This window comes from Cloeon dipterum, chromosome 1, assembly GCF_949628265.1.
Source record: "Cloeon dipterum chromosome 1, ieCloDipt1.1, whole genome shotgun sequence".
NCBI lineage: Eukaryota > Metazoa > Arthropoda > Insecta > Ephemeroptera > Baetidae > Cloeon > Cloeon dipterum.
Genome location: NC_088786.1, coordinates 14,753,428 through 14,765,211, shown reverse-complemented (window position 1 = coordinate 14,765,211; position 11,784 = coordinate 14,753,428). Strand labels below are relative to the sequence as shown.

The 11,784-nt window shown below is 38.7% G+C and overlaps 1 protein-coding gene and 1 long non-coding RNA gene across 10 annotated transcripts in view; one reads left to right on the top strand and one right to left on the bottom strand.

The window, feature by feature from the left end:
* The first annotated feature begins 1,697 nt into the window (after positions 1 to 1,697).
* Positions 1,698 to 11,784, top strand: part of LOC135939542 (cell adhesion molecule Dscam1-like) — a 98,221-nt gene continuing 88,134 nt past the window's right edge. For all 9 annotated transcript variants that reach the window (XM_065484017.1, XM_065484034.1, XM_065484018.1 and 6 more), the window contains exon 1: positions 1,698 to 1,803. The gene's annotated coding sequence lies outside the window, so the exon portion shown is untranslated. The remainder of the gene's footprint in view (positions 1,804 to 11,784) is intronic.
* On the bottom strand, positions 4,989 to 6,413 carry LOC135945004 (uncharacterized). The gene is made up of 3 exons (XR_010575386.1): positions 6,260 to 6,413; positions 5,355 to 6,179; positions 4,989 to 5,249 (listed from the first exon to the last, which is right to left on the bottom strand). It is a non-coding gene; the product is annotated as an uncharacterized LOC135945004 (long non-coding RNA).

Genomic DNA, 11,784 nt, shown 5'->3' with positions numbered 1-11,784 from the left:
AAAAAAAGAGTTCATCTGTAAAACGACAGTCATTTCTCCTGCTTGCAAGTGAAGCTGTCCAAGCGGCGTGTTATCAACCTTACCGTTGCGGAATACAAATTGCCGAAAATTCGTTTTGCGCTGAACCACTCGCGGCGGCGGCGACAAGTCTGCTGGGACCATTTTTTCGCTATCAGCGGTGTGCAGACAACATTGAGTACGTTGGAGCTGCTGCATGCAGTCGCTCGGTTGATCCGACTGCGAGCTAGCGATCTCGGCACACGATCACAAGTCTCAGCTTTGAGGCCGGCCTTTTAATTAAAATCAAGGCCAGTCGCACATTCACTTTTCGCAGCCAATCGCCGGCCGGAAGCAGTGAAAATAAATTAGAGTGTGCGCAGGATTATGAGGCAAGAGCGCAAATTGAGACGTCGTTCGCGAAACGGCGATAGCAACCAGCCGCGCGCGTCGCTCCTCGCCGAGCGGTTGTTAAGTGCTCGCTCTTTATTGCCGACAAGGCTGCGCTGGTAATTTACTTAAGTATTTGGTTTCTTATCAGCGTCGTGTGCTGAGGGATTTCCGTAATCAAATGGAAACATATTACAACTTTTGTTTTTATTCACCACGAGATTAAATTTTAAGTGAGCACGTTCGGTGGCAGTTTGAAATTTTTCCTGTGTTTATGGAGGGCCTGATTTATCCAATTTTCAACCGGTATAACCTTGATATTATGGTAATCACGAGTGAAAAATCTATGATCACGCACCATGGGATTTTCGCGTTGCAATCAGCTCCCAAGTCTTATTTTATCTGAAAGTGTTGATTTCTTTAATATAACACGGATTCAAAGAGCTTTGTATTTTTCCCAGCCTTTTTATATGATCTCACACGACTGGCACTAATAATAACAATTATAACCGCACTACACTCAATCCATTTCAGCGTAGAGTTGCTAATGAATCCAATGTGAAACCGAGTATGTGTGTCAACAAATTAGTTTATTTAGAGAGGGAGTTGCAGCGCGCAGCGATAAATCATCAGGTGCTTCAGCACATAGCGCGAGGCGTTATTATAGAAACGAAGCAAAACAAACGTGCACAATTAATATGGCAAATGGAAGCGAGTGGCAAGCGGAGAGGGTGGGCACGTGTGTAAGGACTGTGCGGCGCACTCCATGATTATGATAATGGCGTAACTCCCTCGCACGAGGGCAATTAATCACGGAGGTGGCTCCATACGTGTGCGCCATGCCAAGCAAGCCAACGTGTGTTCACTTTTTCAGCATCAGAAAAAGGATCTCATCAGCAGAAAACGGCTCCATTGTTACCACAAGGCGCAGGAGGGAAGAAGCGGCTTCGGCGGCGAAATTAATCAAATAAAAAATCCATCGGCCAAGTGCCATATTCAGAGGAGGAGAATCGTGTTGTTGCTCGCGCACACAGTGTGACAAATGGAGGCTGCGTGCGTATGATTTATTATTAGGCCTGACAGTGAAACTAATCAATCACACGTGGATGAATAGCCGAGGTGTCTCTCCCCATAGAATTCTGTTTAGCTGCTGTTTTTGCGCCTTACCTATATACTGTATACACACTTTTATATCATACATACACATTACATTTCATCCTGGCGCGGGGCTTCGAGAGCCCTGTTTGACGCCCGTCACTCACCCCCAGACTCCAGCGGCGACGGTGCTGCCTCTGCCGCCTCCCTCGACCGCCCCGGCGAGAGTTTTCGCAACTTGTCAGTCGTGGCCGCACAGCCAGCAGGGAAGCAGCCCTTGCCGCTCATCCGCCTTCGCCCACGCACGCACGTGACGATCCGGTGAGTACCAACTTTTTTGTAGGCATTTTTATTGGTATGTGGGGAAACAGATCCTCTTGTATTCTCCTCCTAAATAATCCTCTAATCAACATGATTCGTAATCAACATATATCAAAAATTATTTAATGGAGACACGCTCAATGACAACCTTAATTTTTCAATTATATGTTTAGGTTTTTTGTGTGATCCAAATTTTCATCATCCCCTCAATGTCTCCGTAAATTTTTTTTCCTTTTATGCGTTGATTATAATTAACTCAAGTCACTAATGTTATGTTGACATTATTCATGCTCAAATATATGTAAATTAACAATTAATCTAAAAACAGTCATTTATCATAAAGAGTCACTACTTCAACGTTACGTTTTTAAAACTATTAATTTCGTTCGAAGAGTGCGCCAAATACGACAAACAACATGAAAATTTTCTGCAGAACGTTCAACAGAAGGTAAAACAATAGAGGAAATTTTCATTAACTCTCACTTACTTACACCAAGTCAAGGAAGTTAGCTCTGATGAGAGCACAGTCAAACGGAAAGCAATGAAATATTTAAGCAGAGATATGAGAAGCGCAAATAAAAGCGTCCAACGGGGTCAACAGCGCGGTAGTTAACTCAAGGCAGCACAAAACGTATTAACTTACGATTGAAGCAAGTTTGTCTGCTTTGTGTCGCGCGCCGGCACCTTCAACAGCGCAAAAGACAAACACAAACGGGCTAAGAGCGAGTTGAGCGAACTCATTAAAATCCGTACTCGAGGAAGCGACGTCGACACTCCCGCTCGCTCACAACGTCACAACACAAGAGACACACATACACACCGAGTGTGTTCCTCCGGCAAAGCTAACGAGGAGTCGGTTTCGAAAGTCTACACCACGCTTGTCTCCGCAGCTCAACCGGTTGCATAACTGCGATTTAATTTTAATTGCTAGTTCTAGTCTCGCCAATAATATTGAAAATTAAACACGCTTCTCTGGGGAGGTGAACGAATCTTTTTACCTCTTTAATTTTTAATGAGCTAATTAATGGGATCAGAATGTTTCTGTGCGTTGGAGTCGAGTTTACACAAAATTGATTTTATAATTCGCATGAAGTTTGCTGGAAAATAGGTTTAAGTAAATTTTACGCGCTATAATTAGCTTGATGCAAAGCTATTTTAAAACGTTGAAGGGATTTGAATGAACAACAAGTTAAGAAAGAAGAAAAATCATTTTTTAAATTAAACACTCCATAAGAAATAAATCCAGCTTTAAAACATTACGCATGTCATTTTTTAAACTTTAAGTGACTAAAGAATGCTTTTCAAAATATTTGATTTGATTCTACTGATAATGATAATGGGAAATCCAACTTATTCGAGATTTGCACAACAGTTAGATTGATTTTACTGTCTCAAAAAGTTCTGTAATATGTTCCACACCACGCCAGCTAATGGCATTTTGAAGCATAATTCCAGTTTTTGTATTTCAAATACAATTTTTCCGCACAATTTAAATTATGATTCTAAATTAATCAAAATATCAGGTATGTTTCAAAGCCCAGTTCGATCTATTTTTCCCTTCAATTTGCACCAGCCTGCAATTGTGTAATCGCTGTAATGGTCTTTGAGTCGGCCATCCATGGACCGAGTTAGCAACAACATCTACATTTCCCGAAGTAGGAGCGGAGAAAGCAGTGGAAAATGGTTGTGAGTGTAAACTGAAATGATTATACAAGAGCTGCTTGCTCGCACACCCACAGCAGCCATGCCGTTTTTAAGAGGGCGTTGGAAAAATATTTCCATGCGTTCACACACGCAGCAAACGGAACGGACGAACGAGTGCGAGTATAAATCAGGGCGACACCATGTTGGAGATTTAATTGGGCTCTTGTACGCCGACCGAGAGGCAGGCAGCGCGTGCGAGGTGTGTGTAATGTATGTGTGGATTAAATCAACGCCACTCCGGGCACGTTTCCAATTTAAATGCGGCGTTTTTCTCTCTTTGCCCGCTCCAATTTATATCAATCAATGCTCTCATGTACACGGCTCGGCTCACTCCCCTTTTAAATATAATTTTTAATCATGTACACATGTGTATAATTGGAACAACTCGGCGCAGCCGATCAAAGCAGAAACGAAATTATTGCATTCACCACTGAAAAATTCATAAAAACAAGCTTTACCAGAGCATGCTTCTATTTTTTCCTGCTCCCAATCAGCATGCTCACTCATGCGTAAGAGCCGGGTTAACTGGAATTTTGTTGCCATGCATATTCTACATTTTCAGGATTTTTGCTACTGATATGTTTTCCATAGACGTGTAACTGAATGAATGATAAGCGAAATCCAAGCTCACCTAATTTCAAGCTCTAAATGCATCACCTAATTGAGTTAACTTGATTAATATAGAAAATTATCTAAGAGTTTAACATACATGGTATGTGAGGCATTCTAACATTATGTAAAATAACTCCACAAACATATGACTGAATAAATAGGCAACCAATCTCATAATATTTTCGAGTACGTTTCAGCCTTGAATAAATCAAATTTATTCATGAGAGTATGAACCATAGCGACATTTCTACTTAATTTTCAATAATGTTATTATATTTTGCCTTTATTTAAGGACAGACATATATAATTACTAAAATACAAAATGCTAAATACTTTTTTTACTGATGATTTTATTGATTCATGTAAAAACATGTTTGGCGCTTCATTTATAAATCATCAGTGTTGAACAGTCGAAAGGAACTTTAGGAGCACAAGATCCTTGTTGGAGCAAACGACTTTTACAAATTTTTTCCAATCTCTTGTGATCACGTTGACGTTCGCCAAATTTGGAAGATAGGTTAGCATATTTTTCAAGAGATTGCTGCATAACATGTAAGCGGTAGGGCTGTCCATTATTGGGTCAAAGGAAAGCTCAAACGAAATGAGTTTACTGAGGATTTGTCGATTTTCCACTAGTGACGACAGATTCAGTAGATCACTATCCCCAATTTTTTGACAAGTCAGATTTACTTTTTCTAAATTGGGTGCAGAAAAAATCTTCTGCAGAGTCAGTATTTGATCATGAGCTGACCTGAAAAAATTTAGAAGGTCATGAATATTTTTAATTTTTAATTAAGTTATATTTCAACTCACAAAATGTTCAACTGCAAATGTTTCAAATGAGGAAAAGATGGCATATCTTGTGGAACGTCCGGCACATAAATCCATCCAGATAGACAAAAGATTTCTAACTTCGGACAAGTCTGGGAAATTTCTGTCAAGATCAAGTTAGTTTTTATGACTTTATTGCCAATGGAGAGTGTTTGAAGTTGCGGTCCATATTTTTCCAGAAGCTTGCATAGAAGTAGTTTGTTTGGCAACTCCACCAAACTCAAGTGCAGCAATTTTGGAAAATTCAGTAGTGAATTCAGATTTTCTGCACTATGTACGTTTTCTGGAGACCAACCAATCTGTAAAAAAAGGGAGACATGAATTAAAATAGCCTTCATCTCGCATAATAATTTCTTGAAACTGATCAACCCTAAGGCTTTCTCTTAGGAAACTGACTTAATCACCTTCAGATGCGTGACATTTGGGAACTTCTCATATGACTCTGGTCCTTGGAACTCGTTTAGGACTATTTGCAAGTGCCGTAGGTCTGATACTACCTCCTGATCAAAGCAAAAGGGTGACATGTTGAAAGGGACGTCTGCACCAGTCGCATCAGATCCGATCACTTCAAGATTTGGCAGTCCTTTGAAGCACGCGTGACTCAGTTTTCTTTGATATTCATAGGATTCGATGAGTGACATTTCATATGTCACGAACGTTTTGAAGCGAAACTGTTTCAAATTCTTCAGCTTGTCGATAAAGTCATCAAAATCATCTTCTTTCAGGACGTAATGGTCAAACACAATATCGACTTTGAGGTCTCGTAAAAAGACTAGCTCATTGCAAGTTTGTATCAAGTCAGTGCGTAGGAATTGGCATACATCCATTTTAAGAGCAGTGAGGTTTTTTAATTTTCTAATTGAGCTCACCATATCTTGGCTCAGGCAATTTGAGTTTAGATGCATTTGGCGTGTTTTGCTCGTTTCTTCCATCGTCAGTGATAAAATGTTGGGCGCATGTGTAGCGATCAGCGCCAGCAACTTAAAATAAAATATTTTGAGTAATATGAATCATTCAAAATTATTAAAAACGTACTTCTCCAGAGCAGGTTTTTTTCAGGTAGTCATAACAGAAGGTCATCAGATTGGTCAGGTCAAGAGACAGCGTCTTCGAGTTTAACAACTGAGGCAGAGCCCTTAACAAATCTTGCAATTGATCAGCGTCACCATTCTGATTATGACAACATTTCTTTAAAAGCTCAGACAAAACCATTCGGCGAATGCTGACATCTGAGGAATTTAAATTCAATCGGATTCAATTAATGAAATAAATGAGGAGATCCTTGTGCCAAGTGTAATGAAATACTCACTTAAAGTAGACAGCTGTTGATTTACGACGTAACGTGCAAAGTTTTCTGCTACATTTTTAACGAGCATATTTTCTAATTGTAAAGGTGACTTTCCTCTTAGCTCTGCAATCCTTCTCTTAGCAATTTTCAGTTTTTCTTCGTCCATGGCCTGAATTGTAAAAAATTAAACTAAATCTGAAAAATTAGATATAATGACGATTAAAATCGAGGTTGTTCGTAATTCTCTCAAGAGTCAAGAATAGTCCCGATAAGATTAGTGTTTTATGAGAGAATGGCAAAGCCCAGGCGAACGCTGATCGCAATCGCAAGAATCCAAACAGCAATCCAAGGCATTCGACTATTTCTTGACATTTAAATATTTCAATGAATTTTCTTCAAAGATCTGCTCAACTTCTTCTTATTGGCCCAAAACTCATTCTCAGAATATTTGCTATGAAAGCGAGAAATTTTATTAATTTCCTAATGCTACACCGAGAGCAGAATATCAGTGCAGATGTGCAACGTGAGCATAGCTCTTGGATAATAAATTTGCTATTTAAGGGAGCATTACAGCAAAAATCGATACATAGGTTATTTTAATAAAGGGTCAACAATGTTTGAAATAAACAATTTTGCAAGGGGTTTTCACTTATACACAATGAAGCTACCGTAGTAATTTTATTTTTGACTCTGATTGCGAGGCTTCTTAAAAATACACCGTTTTTAGCACATCATTTTCATTTAAAATAATCATAGAAATTACAATACATTGTAGCATTGAAACTCTAGCAAAATCAAACTAGACCTATACAAAAACCACTGCCTAAAAGCTAGTAGTTGTATTAAACCTCCGATAAATATTGATATTATATAATAAAAATTCTGCTACTAACCGAACTCGGCAATGATCAATTTTAGCGTATCGGACAGCTCCAGAGTAATAAACATTTGCTCAACATACTATGCTATACATAGAAATGTTTAATTAGCACAGTTGTGTTTTCAAAGCATCAAAAGCAGTGAAAAATATAATGACTAGATGGAGTATAATTAATTAACACTTAATCAGATTTACGTTGAGAGCGCAGCCGTTACCAATCAATACACATACACGCGGCCCGAATTAATCCGGCGCACGGCAGAGTAATGATCGAGAGACAATTATTCATGGCCGACGTTGGGGCCGCTAATGCATGGGCTTGGCTGCCGAATTTAATGCAAATTCGCTGGTGACACAAATCACCCAACAGCGGCACAGTTGATCCTTTCGAACGATGGGTGGCGCGCTCAATGAATAATAAATGCACCCAATACATCTCCCACCACCCTACGCGGTCTTAATAAATATTGAAACAAATAAGGCAGTTCAATTTTATATAACTTAATCATTATCTAAAACGGACCTCTTGTTTGTACGCAAGTCGTAAAGTCAAACGAGGATATTCAGTGAAAATATTTTTTTTCTCAGTGAAAGACAAATCTTAATTGAACATTAGGCTATATTTTTATTCCTAACTTAATGAGCCTGAAAATTGTTGCAATTTTGTATTTTTAGTTTTATGAAAAATGAAAAAGACTTTTTTCTATTACCTCTCATCAATTTTTATCAGTAAATGGCTGTAAAATATACTTGTTGACACTATTTAATGTATATGTAAAGCTAAAAAATTAATAACCCGGATCATTGTGTTTTCTATCCCGTGGATTTATGTTATTTCGCACTTATAAACAGGGCAAATACTGAAAAATGTTTTCAGTTTGCTACATTTTGTCTCCTGTTTGTTTAAGCCCACTCAGCTATTCACCAGCTCAAGGTGGTGGGTTTTGTTATTTTGGAGTCTCTTGCCGTCCGCTGGATTACAGTAGATCCTGTGAGTGCATTTAGCCAGTCTGCGGAGCTCACGTGCGTGAGCCATTTTCGACTAATTGCATGGCTTCTTCGGCAGAATTCATCAAGATTAAGCTCCTACACGGCTTACGTTGCTGGTCGAGAGAACTTTGTTAATGATTCTAGATCGCCTGTTGGCCTTTCACAATTGGAATTGCGGCCCACACTCTCGAAATGCCTCTGAATAAAGCAAATAAAACGAACTAGATAAAAAAATTCAGAGGATAATCCTCCGCATGCGGTTCAATAGTACTCAACTTCTGCTTTTCCTTTCAAAATAATTGAGATTCGTATTTCTTAGTTCATACCAAATTCCGTGATTGAGGTAAAATTCGCAATTTGGCTATAGCTAATCTATCACGATGGTTTGACATTGATATATGCCTAGTATTGAAAACTTGATTTGTAATCATTGCATTAACCGCGAGATCAGACATCAGACCCAATAAGCTCGACAGCAATAATTACGTAGTTTGTGGCGCACAAATCTGCATCCCCCATGGAGAATGGCAACACACATTATCATAAATGATGAGGGGGAACCATCTGTCTGAGGTTTGCTCACGGCAGCGAATGGTTTCTGCTTGTTCTAACAAGCATATATTTGATATTCAGTCTGCGAGACAGTGTGTGATCTTTGTTGATGATTTAATTGTTAATCATGCTACATAACATACCCATCTAATACATCCGCCTTATATTGTGTCTTCTACTGTCTCGAATATATTTCTAATCTATCACAAAACCCCGTACTTACTTATACGGATAGAGTTCATTTTTTATAATTTTCTCTAAATCAAGCAGCATACTTAATGTTAAAAGACTGCGGAGCAAATAACAATTATATTACACTGTTCGCATACTTCAAAACAAATATGCATCTAGTTCACTTTGTGACGCGCTTTCCTAATAAATCATTTTAATAATATAGATTTCAGGTCAATGAGCACATCTTCAGTTGCCATATAAAGCTTGAACATGCCGATAAAATTCCAACCATACATATAACAAAAGTTTTCCAGCGTATCTGCACACCACTCAAATGCATACGCAAACAAGGCAAATGAATGACTTCTGATGCTTTCTTTCCTCGGAACAAAGAGCATGGAAAATAAAATTTGCCTTGAACGGAACGGCGTACACGGCAGTCTCTTCAGCACAATATGCAGCCTCTCAATCATGATGAAAGGCAAAGGTTGCTGCCTAATGCATCTCATGCATACATAGTGTACATATGTATGCTGACCCGCATAAATAGGTGTACGTACTGCCTGGCCGGGCGAGCAGGGCTGCACAGTTAATCTATAAGTGCACGGCTGAGCAGGCACACACGGATATACTATGGCAACACCGACCGATGCCAAGGATTATGTCATGTGTGTGATACATGCACGCGTGTGCGCGCGGATGTCCCCCTGCTGTTTGATCCTAACTATAATCAGTCGGCGCAGCTTGCTTTGATGATCAATCCCAAATCGTCTCATTATGTCGGTGCTGCACTGCTCCATTCTCGTTGGTGCGACAACTGACAGCTAATGTTAGTTACGGGTATGATTAGCAATTGAGATGGCTAGGCGAAAGACTCCACAAATGCATCAATTAGATAAATCCTGCAAATTGCTCAGTGAATTTCAGAATGATATAGTTTCCTTTGATAATAAACTAACAGAGATTTTGAAAAGAAAAAAATGTTTGGAATAAAAATAGACTTTTGAGTAGCTCTCGCGACAAAGCCAAAATTTTTCTGTAACATGTTAGTGTGAAGAGTATACATTGATTTGGTTGTCACAGTATTTGCACATACAAACCTCATTAGCATAGGTCTTTTTTTTAAATATTAAATTTACTTCAATAGAAATAAAGCTTATTGTATTAACATGTTTCTGATATAATAAAAAGGCTCACTTCCTATTTAATAAACCATGACAGGCATTCTATGCTCATTGTCAAATAAGCACGAATAATGTAATTTAAATGACTATTAAACCATCAACTAATTTAACTACATTACCCAGTGTAAGCGCAAATATTTCGTTCGCATTATATTTTTTAAATCAACATTTTCAGGTTTTCTATATTTAAGATCTTAACAGTAATTTTACAATTTCAAATTTTAAACATGCCTACCATGCCTATTGATAAATAATTCGTTATAGAAAAATAATTCGTTCACGACTATTTTGAATGAGGAATGTCCGAGTTTTTCTTCTTCCATTGAATTTATTCCTTGCGGGAGAAAATAGAAAACGTTACTATTGCATTTATTACAAACCAAAAATCAGCCCTCTAACTGTAAATTAAACAAATAAAATGGTTTCCTAATAACAAAGTGGTAGAAATTTAATCAGTTATTATTTCAAATATTTTAAAAAAAGTATAGGAATCTTTTGCTCTTTGATATAATTTTGCGGGAAAATATTGGCGTTTATCAATGTACAGGCTTCTGTTAAAAAATGTCCATTTTGGTTAAATAGGAGTTTACGGAGTTTATGTATGTCACATGTTTTTGTCAACCAGGACTTCATGAATTTGAACGAAAAATTTTGGATTTAAAGATCATTAAATGTAAAAAGGACATTTCAAATCAATCCCATAGCTCATAATGGTAGCGGTAATGTCCAAATTGGAAATGCTTAGAGCAAATGTTTTCATCAAGCCCTCAAGCTTAATTTTAATAAATCCAAAATCCTTTTTTTAATAACACTCTTCCTCCTGTCAGTTTCGTTTCAGTCGAAGGGTCAAAGGACTTGAGTGATCATAGTGATCAGCCTGCAGCTGCTCCTGTGCCGACGACAGCCATTGCAGGCCGCCTGACAGTTGCCAATCTATTTATCTATATATTCGGTTAATGAATTGCAGGCGGCGACCGGCGCTTAATAACCTAATGCTAATATCGGCGATGCTGTGCCTGCGTCGCATGATCGTCCGCAATGAATGCGCCCTCAGGCCAACGCGCGCATGGAGAATGAAACAAACCGTCGAACACACTCGCTCCTTAATTAAAAAGTCGGGCGGGAGGGATTCGCTCTCCGTAATTATCTCGTCGCACTAATTGTAGGTAAACGCACGTGAGCGTGAATTGCTAACGACGTCGAGAGGAGCAGCGAGGCCGAGGAGGCTGCGCGCCATTAAAGATTATCGATCACGCCTGATCAAATTCGCTAGTCGGCTGGTGAAATGAGTTCTGAAGCGGCAGCTCCCTTGTCACTTTTTACGCAATTTGCGTGACAGGCGGGTTGCCGAGTTGCAGCCGTTTCTCACTCACGATCGGGGGATTTGCCTGCTGGCTGGCTGTTCGCCAGGGGAGCACGGCATGAACTACACGTCGCTGATTTAAATCCAGTGGAACGAAATTAAATAACATTAATCCTGCACCGTTATAAAAAGTTTCAACCCGGTTCATTTTACGAGCATGACACACAGACATGTGTATTAAATTTAACAAGATTTGATGATGAGCTATGAAGTTGAGAGCCAAACTTTAATTTTATGTAAGAACTGAATTTATTATTTATGCTTACATCTGCCCCCAACTGGTTAGAAAAGCCAGAATAAATTATTTAAATTTATTTAGATTTCTAGAATAAAATATTAAGCTTTGAGTGGGTTGCTAGATATTTCCATAAATTTAAACATAGGTGGAGTTAAGAACAATGAG